Source organism: Silene latifolia, chromosome 2 (assembly GCF_048544455.1).
Source record: "Silene latifolia isolate original U9 population chromosome 2, ASM4854445v1, whole genome shotgun sequence".
NCBI classification, from domain to species: domain Eukaryota; kingdom Viridiplantae; phylum Streptophyta; class Magnoliopsida; order Caryophyllales; family Caryophyllaceae; genus Silene; species Silene latifolia.
In genome coordinates this window covers 162,378,461-162,400,974 of record NC_133527.1, presented here as the reverse complement: position 1 = coordinate 162,400,974, position 22,514 = coordinate 162,378,461, and positions in this window count along the sequence as shown.

Genomic DNA, 22,514 nt, shown 5'->3' with positions numbered 1-22,514 from the left:
CACATAGTCCCATACCCTCCCATATTATGCAGAGCAGTCCCCATAAATAGTTAACTTAGCCCTTGCTCTAGCCAACCAACACATCCCATATTTTACATCAACACCTAAATCCCTCTTAATCTGTTTTTGCCATTTATGGATCTTCATGTTTGGGTCAAACCTCCAATTTTCCAGGTACCTTTCAGCCAAATATTCTGAGCTAACCTTGTTATTAACCCCCTTGAATACACATTTATGCCTCAAGTCAACAGTTCTAAGCTGCCAGACCCCATCATTCCCCATTGGAATTGCATAAATAGTGTAGGTGCACTTTCTAGTAGACTTACAAATACACTTACCAAAATTGGTCCTTTTTTTGTTCCACTTACACAAACACTTGTGTCTACAGTATGTTGTTAACCTTTTGTTGCCATTGTGCTCATAATAAAATTCATACCTATTTTCAATGGCATGATGTTGGAGAGCCTTCTTCAATGAGTGCTTGTTAGGAAAATTTAAGCCTACTTCTAAAGAAACTGGTTTCTTGAAGCCAACCTCAGGGTTAAACATTGACTATAATACCCTCCCTTCATCCTCAGATCCATCCAAACTCCTCAAATCATCATCATCATCATCAACATACTTTTCATTTCCAACTACTGGATCCACATCCTCAAAACCTCTAACCACCCTAAAAAGTGACAGGGACTTGTCAACTTTCTTAATAAATGACCCCTCTTCAGCTGCTAGAAATATATCAGCTGCCCTTCAATATTCTTCCCCCAAATTGAAATCGACAACAAAATGGTCATCTTCAGAGTCCACATCATTTACCTCAAAATCATGCTCTCACTGAAGCTTATCAAGTTGGTTTACTTTGGCAACTGACTTCCTCTTTCCCTTACCCTTGTCAACTGCCTGAGCCCTCTCCTTGCCCTTGTCAACATCCTGACTCTTCTCCTTTCCCTTGATAACCACTTCAGTATTCTCCTTATCAATTGGCTTCCTCTTCCCTTTTCAACTCCCTGAATCTTCTCTTCTTCAACTGACTTGCCCTTAGCTATTTCCACTTACTCACTATTCCCCTTGTTTGCCCTTCTCCTTGGTTGGAGTTTTCTCTTAGCCTTAACTACCTTATCAATGACAATATGAGGACTGGGGAGATGATTTCTTGGACTTTCTCTTATAGGTGTGGCAGTGTTAGTTTTAGGAGCAGGAGATTTAGGAGATATAGGAGGACTAATAATGGTTATGGCTTGGCTGTTGCTAATATTAGGGTGATTTCTACTACTTTTTCTTGTAGTTAGAGATGGATAAGACTTTATCTTTACTTGACTTTTGGAATCTGGGGGTGGATTTTTGGGTAAAGGGGAAGCATGTGAACTGGATGCATTTTGTGTCTTTAAAGAAGGATTCTTTGGGACCACATTTGGAATAAAGTCAGGGAAGGTCTTCATATACAAATCTAGCCTATTCAATTTATCCCTTGACTTTATTACCTCAACCATATCCTCATCCCTAACAATTACTACCCTTCCATTTGTAAGATTCTTCCCAAACTCCTATAATATATTATAGGAACATAGTTTTTGCCAACTACCTTTCTGGCTATGTCATACAAAAACCTATAACTCATTTGATTTGAATAAACCTCAGGTATAACATTAGTCTCACCATTAACATACTGAGTTTTGCGATTCGCATATTTAAAACCACCCCCAAAATGGAGCCTAATGTTCATTCTAAAAGGTGTCACGTCATCCATTCTACATAAAACAATTGATTAAAGTGTGATTAAAATAAGAAATCAGCATCAAAAGCAACAACTGGGTAAAATACAAACATGAAATGGGTATTAAAATGGGAACTGAACATCCAAATCAACAACTGATTTAAAAACAAACACAAAATTTGAATTAAACTAAGAATTTCAACATCAAAACCAACAACTAATTCAAAAACAAACATGAAATTATTAAAGTAGATGATTAGTAACAATAAAACAAGAAATCAAAATAAAATTGTAATAACATCACCTAAAGAACAATAATTACAGTAGAAGATTTGAAATTTTACCTGCGATAGACGAACAGCTCAATAACAAACACGGATTTATTGAAGAACACGAGAAAGCAGAAAGATTGAATCAATAATTTCAAAAAAGGGGGAAATTTTTAGGGTTTAGTAAGAGATAAGAGGAGTAGATGGATTTGTCGTATGAAATGAAAAATGGAGTTGAAGAGTTTGGATGAGTTGAAGAGTTGAAGAGTTATGTAGAAGTAAGGGGTAAACTGGTCACTTTTTTGTTAAATTTGAAGGAAAATGCAAACTGGTATTGTTTTTAAGTCGGAAATGACTTTAGGGTAGTGATTATGGAACTTTTTTTTATCTTGGTAGTGATTATGAAAAAGACTGTTAAAGTTTGGTAATGATTATCAATTTTCCCTAACATTTATGAAATAAATCCAAATTAAATTACAATAATTTCAAAATTTAAATTTTAAATTTTTGAACATTCTGGAATATTTCCATGACACTCATAATGTCAAAAATAATGGTTAAAATTTTCGAATTTATTTTGAGAAAAATATAGTTGCGATTTATCAGTTTTATCAAATAAAACATCTAAAGTATACAAAAATTAATCCAATCAATTTTACAACTTTAGATATGATCAGTGGGATATAAATACAACCTAAAATAATTTTCTCATGCCATGCAATTCGTTTTAGCTATTTATGCTAAAATAGTCACTACTAGTTTTGATGCCCGTGCGTTGCAACGGGGTAATTAACTTAGTAACAAAAAATGGTTATAAGGTCTTAATATTTACATCTTATGTCTAATCATTTATTTAGATATGATCAAAAGTCAAAGCATCTTATTTAAGAGACACAAAAGATGTTGTACCTAAGTTCCAAGGGTGCCTCATATTTATAATCATAAGACTACCACATCTTATGTTAATTTTTCGATGTGAGACAATTCTATTATTTTTGATACATTATTCTTATTCTATTTTTTTTTTTTTTTTTGCACCTATTTCGATATCCAACCCGATTTAATAATGAGAAAATACTATACTATCTATTTATATTCGTACGTTTTTTTCCATTTATTATCATAATTAAAATATGTACAAATGATATGATTTAAATTAGATTTTTTTCCTAACACGGCTTTTAAGATGTAATTGACGAAGCAATAAAATGTATTAACAAATGCAAAATATTTTCCTTTTCTTGTGCGATTTTGATTAATGGTTAAAAATTATGATGTGTTTTAGTTACTCAAATGTAATGAGGCGTAATAATTACCTATATTTAAAAAAAAGATTTAATTCTATTATTTATCAAAGTAAAAAGCTCATTATTGATTTGTTTGTGAATTCAAGATCTTTTTATACAACACTTGATTGTATTATAATTCATAAATTTTTTATTTTAGTGCAGAGATTATCATTATATCTGACACATTAATAACCAATTTACGTATATTTAGCACCCATTTTATTTTTTAATTATGATTTTGTCTTAAATAAAGTTATTATATTATCGATTGTCTTAAAATAAACATTATAATATCACTAATATAGTAATATATAATCTCTTTTATAAGTATCTACGTGATTAATATTTGTATGATATTGTTGTAACAAAGGTTTGTCGTTAATACAAACTCTTATAAGAACTCCCTAGGATAATATTTAAGCGATTCAAAAGATTTTGGGTTGATACCCCTAAGTTTCAAATATGACTCCTCTTTATAATCATGTGATACCTTACCTCATGATAATCTTCTAATGTGGGACAATTCAACTATTTATATATAGTATATTTACCACACCTACATTATTTTTCAATGTGAGACAAACAATATACTTAGAAATACACTGTCTTTTTCGCACCTAATTCGACATCTAACCCAGATTAATAATAGTAAGCAAATACTATACTATTTATTAATATTCCTATAGTACATTTTTTTTAATTTTTTATCATAATTAAAATATGTGCAAATAATATGATATTATATTCTAATGCTAGCATTTATTTGCCACGAATCTAATTATATAATTTTTCAAAAAAAAAATATGTTACTTTTTTGCTAAATGAGATGTATAAGTTTTTATATAAAATTATAAACATCCCTTGGACATAAAATATATATATATATATATATATATATATATATATCATACCGTGGAGATAATGATATAAACTCTTAAGAGATCTTCAAGACAATGTTTAAGAGACTCGAAAGGTTTTGGGTTAGTATTTAGGTTCTATGAATGCATTCTATTTATAATCATATGATCACCACCTTATGTTAAACTTTTGATGTGGGACAATTTTATTATTTATACGTAATATATTCACTACACCAACATATTTTTCAATGTGGGACAAATAACATACTTAGAAATATACCATCTTTTTCGCACATAATTCGACATCTAACACGGGTTAATAATAATGAGCAAACACTATACTCCCTCGATTCAAGCCAAATACAACATTCCTTTTTTTACACTATTCATGAACGAATATAATCTTTACGATTCCTTGCAATATGTAAGATAAAATATGGTCACGTGAGATCTTATTTGATTCACCTATAAAGTTCAATGAGAATATCAAATTTTTAAATCTTTTATATTGTAAACTTGAAGATATTTACGTTGTAATTTGTGCCTTGGCAAGTGTGTAAATGAAAATGTTGTATTTGGTTTTGAATGGAGGTAGTACTATTTATTAATATTCGTACGTTTGTTTTTAATTTTTTATCATAATTAAAAATATATGCAAATAATATGATACTCTGTACTATATTCTAATGCTAGCATTTATTTTACCAAGAATCTATTATAATATAATTTTCATAATTTTTTTTATAATACTTTTTTGACAAATGAGATGTATAAGTTTTTATATAAAGATTATAAACATCACTTGAATATAATACATAATATAGAAAATATATATATCATACTGTGAATATAATGATATAAACTCTTAAGAGCTCTCCAAAATAATTCTTAAGAGACTCAAAAGGTTTTTGGTTGGTATATATGTTCCAATGATGACTCCTAGTTATAATCATAGGATCACCCACCTTATGTTAATCTTTCGATATGGGACAATTCTATAATTTATACGTATTATAATCACCACACTAATTGTTTTTCAATGTGGGACATATAACATACTAAGAAGTACATCATCTTTAATATGTGCAAATCATATAAAATCTATACTCTAATGAAATCATTTTTTACCACGAATCTGATTATAGTATCTTCATAATTTTTATAACGACATTTTTTTGCCAAATGGAATGTCAAAGTTTTTATATAAAAATTAGAAACTTCTCATGAATATAAAATAGGAAATATAGATATTATAATAATTAAAAGATTCTCCACTTTATTTTTTATGTGGAAAATATTATTTATGAAACTTTCCTAAATTAATTTTTGATGATGTGGACGCTCTAGAATCGCTCAAAAAAACTCTCTTTTATGTATATATATATATATATATATATATATATATATATATATATATATATATATATATATATATATATATATATATATATATTTATGTCATTTTTACACTAAAAATTCATAAATCATGCTAAATGAATCAAGTTTATTTCAAATTTTACACACAGTGAGTAAAACATGCATGTGACAACATATTAAAATTTCATGGCCCGATTCGAAGTTTAACTATATTTAACCATTTTACCTCCATTTAATCCATTTTTATCTCATGAAAATCATAAATCATGCGATATTAATCACATTAATACGAAATTTTACATACAATAAGTAAAATATGCATGTGAGGTCATGTAAAAATTTCAAGGTCAGAAACTTAGTTTAACTATTTTTAGCATTTTAATTTCCATTTTAGTCATAAAAATGTAATAAAATCACTAAAAATCATTGAAATGAGCAATAAATTACCATAAATTATAAAAATGACCTAAAAATATTTTAGGACCAGAATATATAACATGCATCATGATTTCGTGACTTACTCTAATAAATCACAAATTTCTAGTTTGAATTAAGTTACATTTAACTCGGAAAAACCAAACCGATTATGCATGCAACATCCTATGCTCTGATACCAATCTATAAAATACTATTAAAATCTTAGGCTAAAATAACTCATAAACGCCACGTAGACAAAGCCACGTAGGATTATGAAATGACACGTTTGATTACGAATGCCACGTGCGGTTAAAATTGCTTGAAGTTGAGCAAAAACCGATGATTATAGTGAATTAATTAATGATTAATGATAGAAGATAGAGAGATAAACTTTAACATAAATTTTCTCTCTATTCATCTTCTTTTCGAAACGCTTCTTTGTCATGAATGCTCATAATTCATCCTTTACCATAAATGACTCTTCTCCTCAAAAACACCTATAAATATTAGATTTTCTGTAGAAATCTGCCATGAGAAAAAACGTGTACAAACGTTAAATTCAAGAAAGGTACCCTCGATTTCATTTGAGTCGTGCTAGCAACTTATTTTTTTTTTTTTTTTTTTGATAAAATAGCATCTTAATTTTTATTGGCTACTTGAATTGGTTTTAGTGAGATAACGGATATAATGTGCTTGATTTTATTTTTGAATTGTATTCAAAATTATTTGTTGACATATGCCATACTAACCTAATTTTATTTTGTGATGTTTTTAGCTATCAGCCCGATAATATGACCGAAAATTAGCACAACAAGAAGTTTCCAACATGCGCTTCAACTTACAGCAATGGATTCATGCCCTAAGCAATTTTAATGGCGTTATTTGGATCCATTAACAACAACTTCTTACCCTATGCAATTTTAATGGCGTTATTTGGATCCAATAAAAACAACTTCTTACCCTATGCAATTTTAGTGGCGTCATTTGGATCCATTTAAAAACTTCTTCTTCTAAGAAATATCCTGCAAACTTTTACGTACTCTATATATCATACGCTAACTAATTGTTACTTCTTAGTTTATAACAACAATTCAGATATGATATGAAATTATTGCTATTTCCAAGTACTCTGTATCTTAACTAATTTAAGAATGTGGAGCATTGGAGCAAGTCAATTTATGTTTTAAAGTGAAAACATGTTAGACATACATGTTATTTAGTGGTATAAATTAACTACTATTTTGTGTTTGCTTTAAAAGTTGATATTCATATACTCCCTCCTATTTTGTGTTTGATTTTTTGTACTCTAAAAGACGATACTTCGACCGTTTATATATATATATATATATATATATATATATATATATATATATATATATATATATATATATATATATATATAGTATTGAGATCACTAGAGTCCTCCTTCTATATATGAGTCCATAAGTCTCTTTATGGACCTTTAGATCTTCAAGATAGAGGGCTGAGATTAAAGCCCAAAAAGATGATTAATAATCTAATTTAACACTCTCTCTCATCCTAAACCAATTAATCACTAACACACCTCATTATACACTAATTTACTACATATACCTTTTATCCTCTCCCTTCTCTCTCATCCCAACCATTTTCCTCCTAACTCACCAACTCACTCATCCAAACTCCTAAAAAATAAAACCCAAAAAAAAAAAACTCTCCTCCTAACTCACCGACCCACACCCACTACCACCCACATCCACCACCACACGACGACCCCACACGACACCAATACCACCCAACGACCCACCACTGCTTACCTATCACCCCACGACTCACCACCTGACGGCTGCCACTCACGACAGCCGCCTACACCAACACCGTCACCACCATCATTCACCACCATCCAGATCTGAGCCCACACAACACCACCCATAAACAGCCGTCACCACCCACAACACCACCATACAACCTCTCCCTCCTCACCCTCACGCATCTCCTCCGTCGGCCACCACAACACCGACCACCAACACCTTAACGCTGCTACCGCCTTGCGTTGCTACCTCCTCTCGTCTCAGATATGAATTGATGGCACGGCCGTCTCATAAGCCTTGATTGTCTCAGATCTGAATGTTGGTTATACTTATTTTTATTTTTATTTTTAATTTTTTTTTGAAATGGTTACACTTACACGACACTCAGATCTGAATTGTCAACACTCATCTGATAAAATCTCAAAAAGTACGTTCATATCTAAAAAAATTAATACAAGTTGGTGTTTGTAAAAGATCTAATGGCCTGACATCTTTTTGAATACTCTTAAAAAATGGTATAACTTGTTGCTGTGGTGCGGTTCTGCATTTCTCAATTTTTTTTTCTTTTTTTTTTTTTTTAAATATCATCTTGTTTTATATGTATTCAAATGTCGTCTTGTAAAAAATGGTCTTGTTATATATTTTTTTTCGGATTTTGTATTCAAAATTTTTGGTTTCAGATCTAGTTTTTTTTAGTTCGTTTTTTTAGTTCTTTTAAAGTTACACTCGTATTGTATTAAAGTTACACTCGTATTGTATTAAAGTTACACGTTATTCTATTAAAATTACAATTTGCTCTATTATGGTACTTTTTATTATTTTAGGTCTTGTTTTTTTATTGGGTTAATTTTTTAAATCTGTGTTTTTTTTGTAAATCTAATTTTTTTTTTTTTTTACTTTAGATCTTGGTTGAGACTAAAGTTACACATATTGTCTATTAAAGTTACACATATTTCTATTAAAGTTACATTTCTTAAAGTTATAGTTTTCTCTACTAAAGTTACACTTATCTTTATTAAAGTTACACTCTCAATGACTAAAGTTATACTCTCAATGGACTAAAGCTATAATTTTAATATGTACTAAAGTTACAGCCTCTTCTTAATGGACTAAGGTTACACTTAATATGGACTAAAGATTACACTTTTAGTGGACTAAATTTAACTCTCAAAAGACTAAAATTACACTCTTAAAAGATTAAAGTTATACTTTCAAAAGAATACAGTTACACTTATAAGTCAATTAATCTACAATAAATTACCAGAAGAATAAAGACAAAATTATGTGGCTTTTGAAACAAACCATGTAGGATTATATTGTCCCCTCAACAGACTTAAGGAACAAAATGCATGCCTGGTATGTATTTCTGGGTGACTGATTGTGGTGAGGAAAGGGAAATAAGTGGTTAATCTACAAGAAGTCTTTTATGAGTGTAATTTTAGTCTCTTACAAGTGTAATTTTAGTCTATTAAAGTGTAATTTTAGTCCATTGAAACTTAAAAGTGTAACTTTATTCTCTTACAAGTGTAATTTTAGTTTATTAAAACTAAAACTTTAGTCTATTAAAGTGTAACTTTAGTCCAATAAAAGTGTAACTTTGATCCATATTCATAGTATAATTTTAATATATTAAGAGTGTAACTTTAGTTCATTGAAAGTGTAACTTTAATCCTATATGAGTGTAATTTCAGTCCACCAACAACCTTTGCCGTCGCCAACAACTACACCAACTCAACAACCAACAATAACAATCACGACTCTTTCTTTTGCCAAAAAAACGAAATAATACAAATTTTTTTTCAAAAGTGTACTTTAAATCATTTAGGAAACTAGATCTAATTTTTTTTTAATAGATTTATAATTTAAATCGCAATTTCATTTTAAAAACTAGATATAAAATTTTAAATCTTTCTCATAATCGTAATCATGTGTAGATCTACTAAAAAGGGAACAAATTCTAAGAATAATTTTGATAAAAAAAAACCGGCACAACCACCACCATTCCTTCGACCATCACAAAAAAAAGCGACACAAACAAAATTTAATGTACTTCATAATAACAACAAATCTAAAAAAAAAAAAAAAAAAAAAAAAACGAAATTAAAAAACCGTGGTGGTTGGCGACGGTGGTCATGTGGTGGTGGTGAAAGTGGCGGCGGTGGGCGGTGATGGTGAGTGAGAAAGAGAGTAGTGAGTGATTTATTTGGGTTTTTGGGTTTTGATATATTTGGATTTTTTGAATTATTTGGATTTTGATTTATTTGGGTTTTTGAGAGAAGAGAGGAGTGAAATGTGTGAGATGAGAGAGAAGTTGATGAGTGGAAAAAAAATATATATAGTGATTTTGTGTTTAGTTAATTTGTGTTAGTGATTAATTAGTGTGAGTAGAGATAAAGTGATAAATTAGTGTTAAGTGTATTTTTTTGCTTCCAATCTTAACCCTTCATCTTGGATGATCCAAGGGCTCTAGTAAGGACTTAGAGACTCAAATAATATGAGGGACTCATTTGAACCTTGCTCTATATATATATATATATATATATATATATATATATATATATATATATATATATATATATATATATATATATATATATATATATTTAAATTTATTTGTTGAAAATAATATTTTCAGAAAATATAAAATTTTTGGTTCATGTGTTAACATTTTAAAAAATTTCCACTAACTTATCATTAATGTTTTCAACTTTGTGTGATACCCCGAATAAAATTATATTATTTAATAAAATTAAGTAAGTTATTCGTTGAAAGAGGAAAGAATTTTTATCAAGTAAAGTCGAAAAGGTACACAAATGAAAGGGGTTCATCCTAGAGGGAGATATTGACCAAATAAAATTCGAAAGGCATAGTAACCTAGTATAGGTAAGACCCTAGAATAAAAGTAAAATAGTTCGAGTGGAGTCCAACTTAATAATAATTTCACCAGTAAAATTTTTACTAGACCTATCTAAAAGAAAATAACCCGTAAAGTAAAATATCTAAGATATTTTACTAGTTTTCTACACATGTAAAAATTGAAATAAAAAAAGGTGGGGTAGCATGCATGGTTGCCATGCACACCACGTAAACATGTAGTGGAATTGTAGGTTGTACTTGGATGGGGGGATAAACACGTAGAAGTATAGCTAACTGATAGGTTATTATTGTAACCGACTTAGTTTTACTATAAAAAGGACGTGAAGGACGAGGGGAAACCAGACACACAAAAACAAAAACCAATTAGTTAGCTATAGTTGGAGCATAAGGACAAGTATTCGGAGTAGTGAACAATTATAAGAGGTATATTTCCTACCCCTTCATCTTAAGTTAATGTAATAAGTAAGTATGTTATCGTCATATTTACTTAACTGATATTATATTGTACGTGAATTATTGTTTTTGGTGATAAAGTTAGGTTATACCTGTAAAATTTACGTAATGTGGTTTACGTATAACTGTGGTACTATTTGTGTCAATAAATAACGTTATAATGCTCACATAATAATGTTAATGTTAAAATACCAGTGCTAAAATATACATTTGGCCAATGTATCATCTGGGACATTATTATTGGAAGGGACCGGACCACATTATTATTTTATCCCGTGTACATGGATGTGAGCTCCGAAGTGGGCTCGGCAGGGGGCTCGGCAATTGGCTTCGCCCCGTTATATCCGGATAAAAAGAAAGAAAAGGAGAAAAAGGAAAAAGAGAGAGAGAAAAAGAGGAAAAGATGGTTATTCTGTGTACACGGAGGAGGGCATAGCCTAAGGGAGTCTCGGCTCCGTAATGTGGCCCTGTTCAATAATAATGACCCAAATTATATTAATTTGAGTTGGAGGTGATGGGAAATATACTCAACCTGTGGTTGGTTGACCCTTTATTTTATTAATCTTTTTCAGGTACATGAAACAGGGAAGGGCATGAATGAGGTTGACGCAAAAAAAAAATAGAATAAGAATAATGTATCATAATAATATAATCTTATCAATATGACTTGTTACTAGTTATTTGGTTGTACTAAAGAATAATGTAAGCCTTGTATTTCTCTGTATGGGGAAATACGGCGGTAACGCTCTGTAATTTCCGCTGCTATTAATAAAATATACCATTTTGTACTCCTGTTGTTTACGGGGCGTTACAAAAGTGGTATCAGAGCTTAGGCTAAAGAATGAAAAAAAAATTAATTAATAATATATATGGATACAAAAAAAAAAACATAAATTGAGAGAGAGATGGGTAGACGTCCTAGGAATCATGGGTAGCTTATAGGATTTTATCTTATTTATTTGCTTGTTAACTTATGTGAAGAAGACTTTATTTGACTTAAGGATATTGTTTGTGTCCTTTTAGTATTTATCGTTAGTGCACTATTTATACGGTCTTTGGGGACATATCTTTCTATATATGTGCACACTTTTAAGATCATAGGTTACATAAGAAAAAAAAAAGTATAAAGAACTACTAGGTTCAGTTTTACTGTCATGTCCCAAGGTTAGAGACATTAGAGGATGCGTGAGAAATATAGTCTAATTCCATAAATGTAGAGTGAAATAGAGATACTATACTTAAATCATTTAAAGTCCCTAACCATGAAAAATACAATATTATAGAGGTATGATGAATTTATTTTAGTGCCCGACATTAATGGATATAGTCCAAAGTAGAGTGCACTTGATTCACTTAACGACAACGACGTAGCAAATGTCGATGTTTTTCAATAAAGGAATGGTGAAATATTATGTCCGAACGAGTTCGAGAAAATGATGGTTTTTGTAGTTTATATGAACTAAGAAGGCGTGATATATGTAGGATATAGATAAACTGAGTTAAGTGACTGTCACAATTTCGAAATCCTGACTTGTAAAGGAAAAACAAAGTTTGTCGTATTTGTTATGGAAGAAGAAATTTGTGCCTAACTTTGTGGAGGAATGAGAGGCATGAGTTAGGAGTATAGAAAGGAAGTGAATAATGCGATCTTTATTTGATTGGACAAGCTTAGCGTTGGAGGCATATAGGAAAAGAGAGAAAATACAAAAAGGAATCGAGTGTGATGGACTCAATGTAAGTACATTTATGGAGTTCGAATTTCAGAAGCATTTATATGGTAGACACAAGGAGTTTTTAAAGTTTGGATCGGAATATTGTGGTTTCAAGCCAATATATTGAGTATGTTAGAAAAAAAAAATGGAGGTTTGAAGATATAAAGTTTTAGGGATTTGTAAATGTTAAGTGAATATTTATTTCAATTATGGAAAATATTGGATTAATGTCTTTGGAGGTCATTAGTGAGCATCACAAAGTCTTATTAGAGTTTTGAAAATATTGTGGATTGAGGACTTGGATGATATTATTAAGAGATTTATAGTTAATAGAGTTGTACTTATGTCGTTTGGATTATGCTAATGAGATTGACATTGGGTTACTTAGAGGTAAAAGAAAAGGATAAAAATATTTTCATGTTTTAATTTGTGTTTTGAGAATGACTGTGATTTTGGGGATGAAATTTGGAAGTTGTTGGTAGTAATTAGGTAATATGCTGGTGATAGTGAAATTTGTGATAAAATGATAAGATCATGATATCAGGTGATTACATTAATTATTTCATGGATCTATAGATCGAATAGCAGACGTGAGTGAAGGTGTATTGAACATAATTAATGTGGATTACTAAGTAATAATTGATGATTAGTGGGATATTGAGGATTAGAGTTATGATGTTTTAATTGGGGGACATTTGAACATTTCATGAAGCCCAAATTGAAAGAGCCCAATTGAGATGAGATGGTCATTTACTGTTTTAAAGTATCGGTGTTGAAACAGTATTAGCATAAGACAATATCGTAATATTTTGTAGTTAAGATGTCAACTTGGGAATGGAGCCTAAGTGGTCCGAGAATCTCTGATCGTTTAAGAAGTCTGAGGTTCGATTTCTAATAAAAGCAAAAAAAAAAAAAAAAAAAAAAAAAAAAAAAAAAAAAAGGTTACCCTATTTTTAACTTTTTAAACATGATTAATATGTGTAGTTTATTTGACAAGTTGTTAAGGCGATAATCAAACTTCTAAAAATAAACAAAACACGTAAATTAATAACATGATTAATAATATCAAGAGAGGATTACAAGCAATAATTATTTATTTCGTAATATAAACTATAATTATTGCAAATACCGCTACTAATACACATATTAGTATCATTAGCAAGCTAATGAGTGTCTTCACTTCATTAAGGGACTTTGTAACGGAATTATAAAGCTCGTCGGAAGAGATATCGAGTGATTTATTGGATGAATTACCGGATAATTTATCCATAATTTACAAAGAAGATTTTTATGAGATTATGGATAAGAAGTAAATGAAGTGGGTGGATAAAATGGTTAATTTTTGTGGTTTTTATAGAAAAAAAAAATAATATTAAAAAAAAAAGTGTCGGTGGGTACTGTACTTAGAGCTGGCAAGTCTGATCCGACCCGAGTGACCCGACCCGAACCCGAGCAAACCCGACCCGACTCGAACCCGAAAATACTGTGACCCGAAACCGACCCGACCCGACCCGATGACGACCCGTAACCCGACACGACCCGATTATGAGTGACCCGAACTCGACCCAGACCCGACCCGATATTGACCCGACCCGATACTGACCCGATTATGTTGATGACCCGATAATTATTAAGCTTAAGTTTGATCAAAATGAAAGTGATTTTGTGTTTAGATTGATATGTTTTACGTAGTAATGAATTAATTAAACCAAATAATAGGTTAAAAAATAAATTTAATGGTAAAAAATTATAGTAATGCGATTAAGTTACCGGACCCGATAATGACCCGACCCAAACCCGACCCGACCCGAGACTTCATTCGACCCGAAATGACCCGACCCGATAACGACCCGAACCCGACCCGACTCGACCCGAAAGGGTATGCTGACCCGATATGACCCGAACCCGATATGACCCGACCCGACGTGACCCGACCCAAACCTGACCCGACTGACCCGATTGCCACCTCTAACTGTACTACTGTAGCATCAGTGGCTACTATTGCGTCAGTGAACAGTAAGTGTCGGTGGAACCGTAAATAAGTAGACAGTCTATTTATACAGTCAATAAATTAAGTTCTATAAAGTGATAATGTATAAATTAGGACAATGCAGAAGAAGTTGGTTTGAACTTAATATTCAGTGCGCCTATTCCTAGGCATAGAAGCTAAGCTATACAGTGACGCCTTTAACCAGAAGTTGGTTGATTCTTGGACAAACTAGAAAAGGCTATTGGGTTTTTATCAAGATAGAAGAGAAATGATGGAGGTTTTAATGAGATGAGGTAAAATAATCGAAGTTTCTCATGGTATAGGAATTCAATACCCCATTTGTAGGACATATTTGGTAGTAGAGGCGATTAGTGATAATCTGTTTTTATAGTGTACCTACCCCTAGTTAGATAATTCGGGATTCAATATGATGATAGAGGAAATTAGATTTAGTTAACTCCTTTTGTATGTTTAGAAGATTTAAAAAGATAAGGGATTAGAAAATAAAATAGTTTGACTTATTATGTATGATGACGGGTTTTATGATTGTTAGAGCAACGAGTGTACCTAATAGTGGAAATTTTGAAAGAAGGAGAAAATAATACACATGTACCCTATATTAGTACACCTCTTACGGGAGTTATATGTATAAAAACATTTAACATATGTGATGGGGTCATAGGAAAATACGAGGCGCTAGAATTCGTTGCAAAATTTCTAACCCGCTAGCAAACGAAAATTGAATGTCAAAGGCAAGGATGACTTTTACAGCCTTTAGACATTCCATCATAGAAATGGGAGTTGATAGGAGTGAACTTTGTGACAATGTTGTCTTTGATACCAAAAGGAATGAATGAGATATGGACGACTTAGATCGACTAACCAAAAGTACATGCTTTTTCACAACAGAAACCACGTGGAACTCTGAATAGTTAACAAAGAGATATATAAAAGAGATTGCAAGATTATGCGGAATTTCCAAAACCATCGTATCGGATCGTGACACAAACTTCTCAGCGAAATTTTGGTAAAGTTTCCAAAATGCCATTGGTACTCATTTGAACTATAGCAATACTTTTCACCCACAAACCACTATACAAACACAGAGAGCAATTCAAACTTTAGAGGAATTGTTGAGAGCATATGTTCTAGAAATTTAGGGATCTTGGGAACAATATTTACCTTTGATAGAATTTTCATTCAATAATGATTATCGTTCTAGCATTGGAATAGATGCTTTCAAGGCTTTATATGAGAGAAAATGTAGATCCCCTAATATATTGATGTGATATTGATGAATTGAGGGTCATTGGATCAAACCAGGAAACCTCAAACAAAGTGAAAATCATATAAGGGAAAAAAAAACGTTATTAGATTCGGGAAACAGATGTACATAGGACCATTTGAGATAGTTGATAGAGTTGGAAGTATTGTCTATAGACTATCCCTTCCAATAGAACTTTTTAGAATCCAAGATGTTTTTCACGTGTCACTCTTAAGGAAGTATAGTCCCGAGCCTAGTCACATCATTAACATATCCTTGGTGCAAGTTAGAGAGGATCTAGCATACGAAAAGAAACCGATTCAAATTTCAATTCAGAGCATAAGGAAAAGGCTCTCCGTAACAAAGTTATCCCACTAGTAAAGGTTGGTAAAGAACCCTTCGAGCATGATCGTGGTTAGCAAATGGAATGGCTCCGCAGCTTACACTTAATAAAAATGACATGTCAAGCTCACAGTGAGTGTACTTCTCAAGGCCTTTTCCTTTATCACCTATAAAGAGATACTTGATCTCCCATGCAGTATGACAATCCTCTTCTTCCTCAACCCCAATTAATTCAAGCATTCCCTTGCCCCGAAGGGTTTGAAAAGAAAATTCATCCCCTATCAATAACTTAAACTTCCTTAGATTTTCAACAACTAAAAGGGGTCGAAGAATTCTTCCAGCATCACAAAATATGCGCACTTCTGTATTTTGTTCGTCTTGTTTGATTTCAACCTGGTTTAAGAATTGCTAAAAGTTTTGTGATCATATAACGATGACATAGAGGCGACTTAGAAAACAGAACATGAAATGCAAAGTTGATATCCTTATTTGTTCCAATAAGGTAATAAGCCAAGTTTCGAGGACGAAACTTATTTTAAGAGGGGTAGAATGTGATACCCCGAATAAAATTATATTATTTAATAAAATTAAGTAAGTTATTCGTTGAAAGAGGAAAGGATTTTTATCAAGTAAAGTCGAAAAGGTACACAAATGAAAGGGGTTCATCCTAGAGGGAGATATTGACCAAATAAAATTCGAAAGGCATAGTAACCTAGCATAGGTAAGACCCTAGAATAAAAGTAAAATAGTTCGAGTGGAGTCCAACTTAATAATAATTTCACCAGTAAAATTTTTACTAGACCTATCTAAAAGAAAATAACCCGTAAAGTAAAATATCTAAGATATTTTACTAGTTTTCTACACATGTAAAAATTGAAATAAAAAAAGGTGGGGTAGCATGCATGGTTGCCATGCACACCACGTAAACATGTAGGGGAATTGTAGGTTGTACTTGGATGGGGGATAAACAAGTAGAAGTATAGCTAACTGATAGGTTACTATTGTAACCGACTTAGTTATACTATAAAAAGGACGTGAAGGACGAGGGGAAATCAGGCACACAAAAACTAAAACCAATTAGTTAGCTATAGTTGGAGCATAAGGACAAGTATTCGGAGTAGTGAACAATTATAAGAGGTATATTTCCTACCCTTTCATCTTAAGTTAATGTAATAAGTAAGTATGTTATCGTAATATTTACTTAACTGATATTATATTGTACGTGAATTATTGTTTTTGGTGATAAAGTTAGGTTATACCTGTAAAATTTACGTAATGTGGTTTACGTATAACTGTGGTACTATTTGTGTCAATAAATAACGTTATAATGCTCACATAATAATGTTAATGTTAAAATACCAGTGCTAAGATATACATTTGGCCAATGTATCATCTGGGACATTATTATTGGAAGGGACCGGACCACATTATTATTTTATCCCGTGTACATGGATGTGAGCTCCGAAGTGGGCTCGGCAGGAGGCTCGGCAATTGGCTTCGCCCCGTTATATCCGGACAAAAAGAAAGAAACAGAGAAAAAGGAAAAAGAGAAAGAGAAAAAGAGGAAAAGATGGTTATTCTGTGTACACGGAGGAGGGCATAGCCTAAGGGAGTCTCGGCTCCGTAATGTGGCCCTGTTCAATAATAATGACACGAATTATATTAATTTGAGTTGGAGGTGATGGGAAATATACTCAACTTGTGGTTGGTTGACCCTTTATTTTATTAATCTTTTTCAGGTACAGGAAACAGGGAAGGGCATGAATGAGGTTGACACAAAAAAAAAATAGAATAAGAATAATGTATCATAATAATATAATCTTATCAATATGACTTGTTACTAGTTATTTGGTTGTACTAAAGAACAATGTAAGCCTTGTATTTCTCTGTATGGGGAAATACGGCGGTAACGCTCTGTAATTTCCGCTGCTATTAATAAAATATACCATTTTGTACTCCTGTTGTTTACGGGGCGTTACACTTTGTTCCCTCAAAAAAAAAATGTTTTCAACTTTGAACCCCAAAAAAAAAAATGGGAATATTTAAAGAAAAGTGACGGAGTAGTATTTCTTCCACAGTAGTCCGTTAAAGTAATCAAGCTTTTAAATGTTACCGAAACAACATTTTTAATTTACCAATCACATTTTGCGGCGATATTAGTCACTTTTACTATAACTACAATGACATCGAAACTGTGACCAAAACCATTACGACTTTACAGTGGGGAAGCGACAAGTTTGTCTTTTCAGAGCACATTTGGAGAAAAAATAAATCCATCTTGCATAACCCGGTCAACATTCATTTACATCATCGATAATTGTTAGATTACTGCTAATCTTACACCTTATCAAAAAAGTGTATCACCCATGTTACTATTCATCGATGAATAGTAACTTCTACAATGAATAGTGTCACAAAAATGGGTTGGGCTGGCTGTTTTGTGCGGGTTTTGAAACTCACGGATTTGGGCCTGAGTTATTCATTCATCCCTATCTATTCATTCAGCCTTATAGTAGTTGTGCAATCTCAGGCCACAGTGTCACACCTTGTTTTCTCTTTTCATCCTTTCTCTGTACTCATTCACAAGAATCACAACCATTCATTCCTCCTTCCTTATCTTTCCCTGTTCTCGTTCCTTCTCCATACATGCTTGGCTGCTTCTACCCAAAAGATTAATCGAAGGTGTCCAATCAAAAGGTAATTTTGGTTTCCATTAATGTTTGTTAGTATTATTATCATCGGTTTATTGTTTGATTATGGATTTTGCTTATCTTAATTCATCTCGATTTTAATCTTGATTTTAATAATCATAATGTTTCGGATCTATTGTAAAGTTCCAAGATTTTTAAAGATCTGGTGATTTACTTGCGAGAACGTTACTATTTATTGAGTTTTTTTTAGTATGTAGGTTTGCAACGGATGATTATGTAGCTTATTTATGATTAGTTTACGTTTAGAGTTTACTGAGCAGCCTTGTCTTTGAAGCTAATTTCATTCCTTCGCTTTATCATTCCTTTAATCTCCATCATCGTTTACATTTAGGGTTACGTTTTGGGTTCCTTAAGCTACGGTGTTTGGAATAATTCGGAGTGAGTGATGACGATCTTCAAAGCCCAGATCAATTTTCTGTCAATTTTTAACGTTTTTGGTTCATTTAGGATACGTTACTTTATTTCTCGAGTTTTACTTATGATTCACGTAGCAACCTGAAAAGAGGGAAAAAGGAGCTAGAAACAATTTTAACATTGTTGTTTGTTGCTGCTGTTGGTAACTTTTACTTTGATCTTCCTCTTTTCTTATACTCATCTTTTACTTTGATTGAATTTCTACATAACGACTGCCATTCCATAGCAAGTGATCTTGATTTATAATGACGGGTTTGTCCATGTTCTTGTTCAGATAGGATGTCTTGGCCTTTGGGGTAGAAGAGTTGATGCTATTGATTTCTACAGCGAACAGTTAAAGTACATGAACAATATGGTGACTTATTGACTTACTACTAATTCTTGACTGTGATTTCTTTTTTCCAAATACCTTTTTGTGAATGTATGCGAATTACTGTTTCAAGAGTAATCTGGTTGGTTTTATGGAAAATGTCTATAATTGGTTTATTCATGTATGAGTTTTTGATACATTTGCACTTCCTATCTTCAGTCAAGTATGGAGCGCCAGATAATTCTAAAGGACACAAAAACTATCATACCAATTGCCATTGTTTCTTTTAAATCCCGGTGGGGTGCAGCTGTATGTGCTCAAACTCAACAAACACAAATTCTCATTATAGACGGACACTATCCGTCTATACGTATAGACGGATACCATTTTACCTCACAAAATACCCATTTGGGATAAAGTGGGAAGCACATGGGAGGTGCCCCACCTTGTTCCCCTACCCATTTTATTAGAGGTCTTTACCCGTCTGTTCGCCCCACCCATCTATACCAAGACCTATTGCTCAACAAAATAGTTGGTGATTCTATTGTAACTAAACTATTTACCTTTTAACAAGAGAGCAATATCAAGTACTTAGAGACAAATAGCCATGTACTGAACAAAGTTTTAACAAGAGAGCAATATCATTTACCTTGGAAAAAAATGAGTCAAAGGTAAAGTTTTGTTCTAAACTAAACATGCGGTTGCATTTGTTGTTTCAAGATGTCACCGCGACCAACTATATAAGAGAGCAAGCATTTATAGGGTGAATTTAGTTGAAATGCAATTACCTTTTCGTGCAGATCAGTTTTACGTGCCTTTAATCGTAGAGTAGCATATTCAAATGTGCAATATGATCTTATCTTTCTTTTGCTATTATATATGTCTACATTTATAGGGATATGATCTTTTGCCATTTATAGGGTGAAGGTAGTATGTTAGCTTTTAATATAGTTGCTGCATTTTGATTCAGTGAACTGAATTTACTTAGTTTTGAATTTTATCCTGAGAGGATTTTCTTTGTGGGATAGTCGAGTTGTGTTTGTTTATAAATTTAGTTGTATACTTGTATCTCATGGAAGTTTGTTGATTTCGGAAAGTAAATGAACTTGGATTTTAAACATTTAGTGGTGGTTATTGTCGTATTCGTTTTAGTTGAATGTGGAGGTGTTAATGCTAGCTAGCTTAGATGATGAACTTGAATTTCATATTGCTCATATTTTTTTTAGTTAGAAGGTTAATTTTTAAAGTCAAAGCAAGTCAAATGGTTTGTACTGACAGCTGTGTTACCCTGACTCTCCGACACGGGTATCTTAAATAATGCAACTTTCCACAGGTATCCTCTGCTGGGATGACCGCTAGCCTTCTCCTCATTTAATCTTCATTTTTTCTAGAGGTCAACTCCGCAGGTTTGATTCTTTCTGGACATGTGATGTTGTTGAAGGAGAAGAGAGAGGGAGGAGGAAGGAGAGGGGGAAGGGAGAAGGGCTACAAGCGGAAGCTCAATGGATGACAAGTGAACTTAGGTAACTGAGGATGACTTCTGATCAAAGTAAACAGCTCTATCCTTCGGGCATACTTCCTACGCTATCTAAATTATAAGTATCAGAAGGAAAAGGTTTTGATTTTTTTTTTTGTCTTAGGTCCGCTCCCGACACATGTGCTTAACGAAAGCCAACTATTTAAATTCTTAAAGAATTTTCTTCATAATTAAGCCAAATCCTTTCCTTTAAGTTAGTTGGGGTGAGGGTCATGAATGCTTAAAAATTCTCATGGCTATCAACAAATCTAACATCGGTGTTTGGTTGCCTACAGGTTATGGGAGGGTCATTTCCGAACGAGAAGTTGTTGCTTGTGCACGCTCTATAAAAGGAGGGGCAAGTCGTGGATATCACCAGTGATGGTACTAATGACACTCCTGCTCTTTACGAGAACTTTTTTTGGTCCTAAACTAAATTTTACACACACACACACACAATTGATTCCTGATTACCATAATGGAGTAGCATCTAAGTTTTTTAGTGCATTAAATGTTGTTACTTTGTACTTTAGGCTGTTATTGGTCTTTTCATGGGCATTTCTGGAACAGAAGCCAGGGACATAGACACTTCCCCTTTTCTTTCGTAATGAGAGTTTAATTCTTAAGTTTGGCAATATGTCTTATTGGCTAGCTAGGGACATACACACTTCCCTTTTTTGGTTTGCCTTGGAGGAGAGAAAATAAATCCCTCATACACCAATTGTTATCAAAATAAGGGATTTTGTTTCTCTCCTTCCCCCTTCCCTCCCTTTCCCTCCAATTTTGGTATCCAAAGAAGCCCTTAGGTTTTGTTTGGATTGGGAGGGAGAATAGGAGGTGGGTGTTTTGGATACAATTTTACTACAAATCTTTCCTATTGTATAGAGCATTTGATTTGCCTTCTACGAGGGAAAATGGATCTCGCTAAATCCCTCTCCCGGCCTCCATTTCCCTCCACCCTTATTTGCTATCCAAACAAGGGATTTTGAATTCTCTACTCTCCCTCTCTTTTTTTTTCCTCTAAATCCCTCAATCCAAACACACCCTAAATGTAAAAATGTTAATAGTTCACTTTTAATGATCAATAAGTGAGTTTTAATTGGAACCATTAGATCTCGTAAATTCCGAATTTCCTTTTCAGCACAAGGACCTTTCCAGTTTCAGAAGTTACAAAATATCTTTAGTTTGAAAATAGAAGATGACACTGGAAGA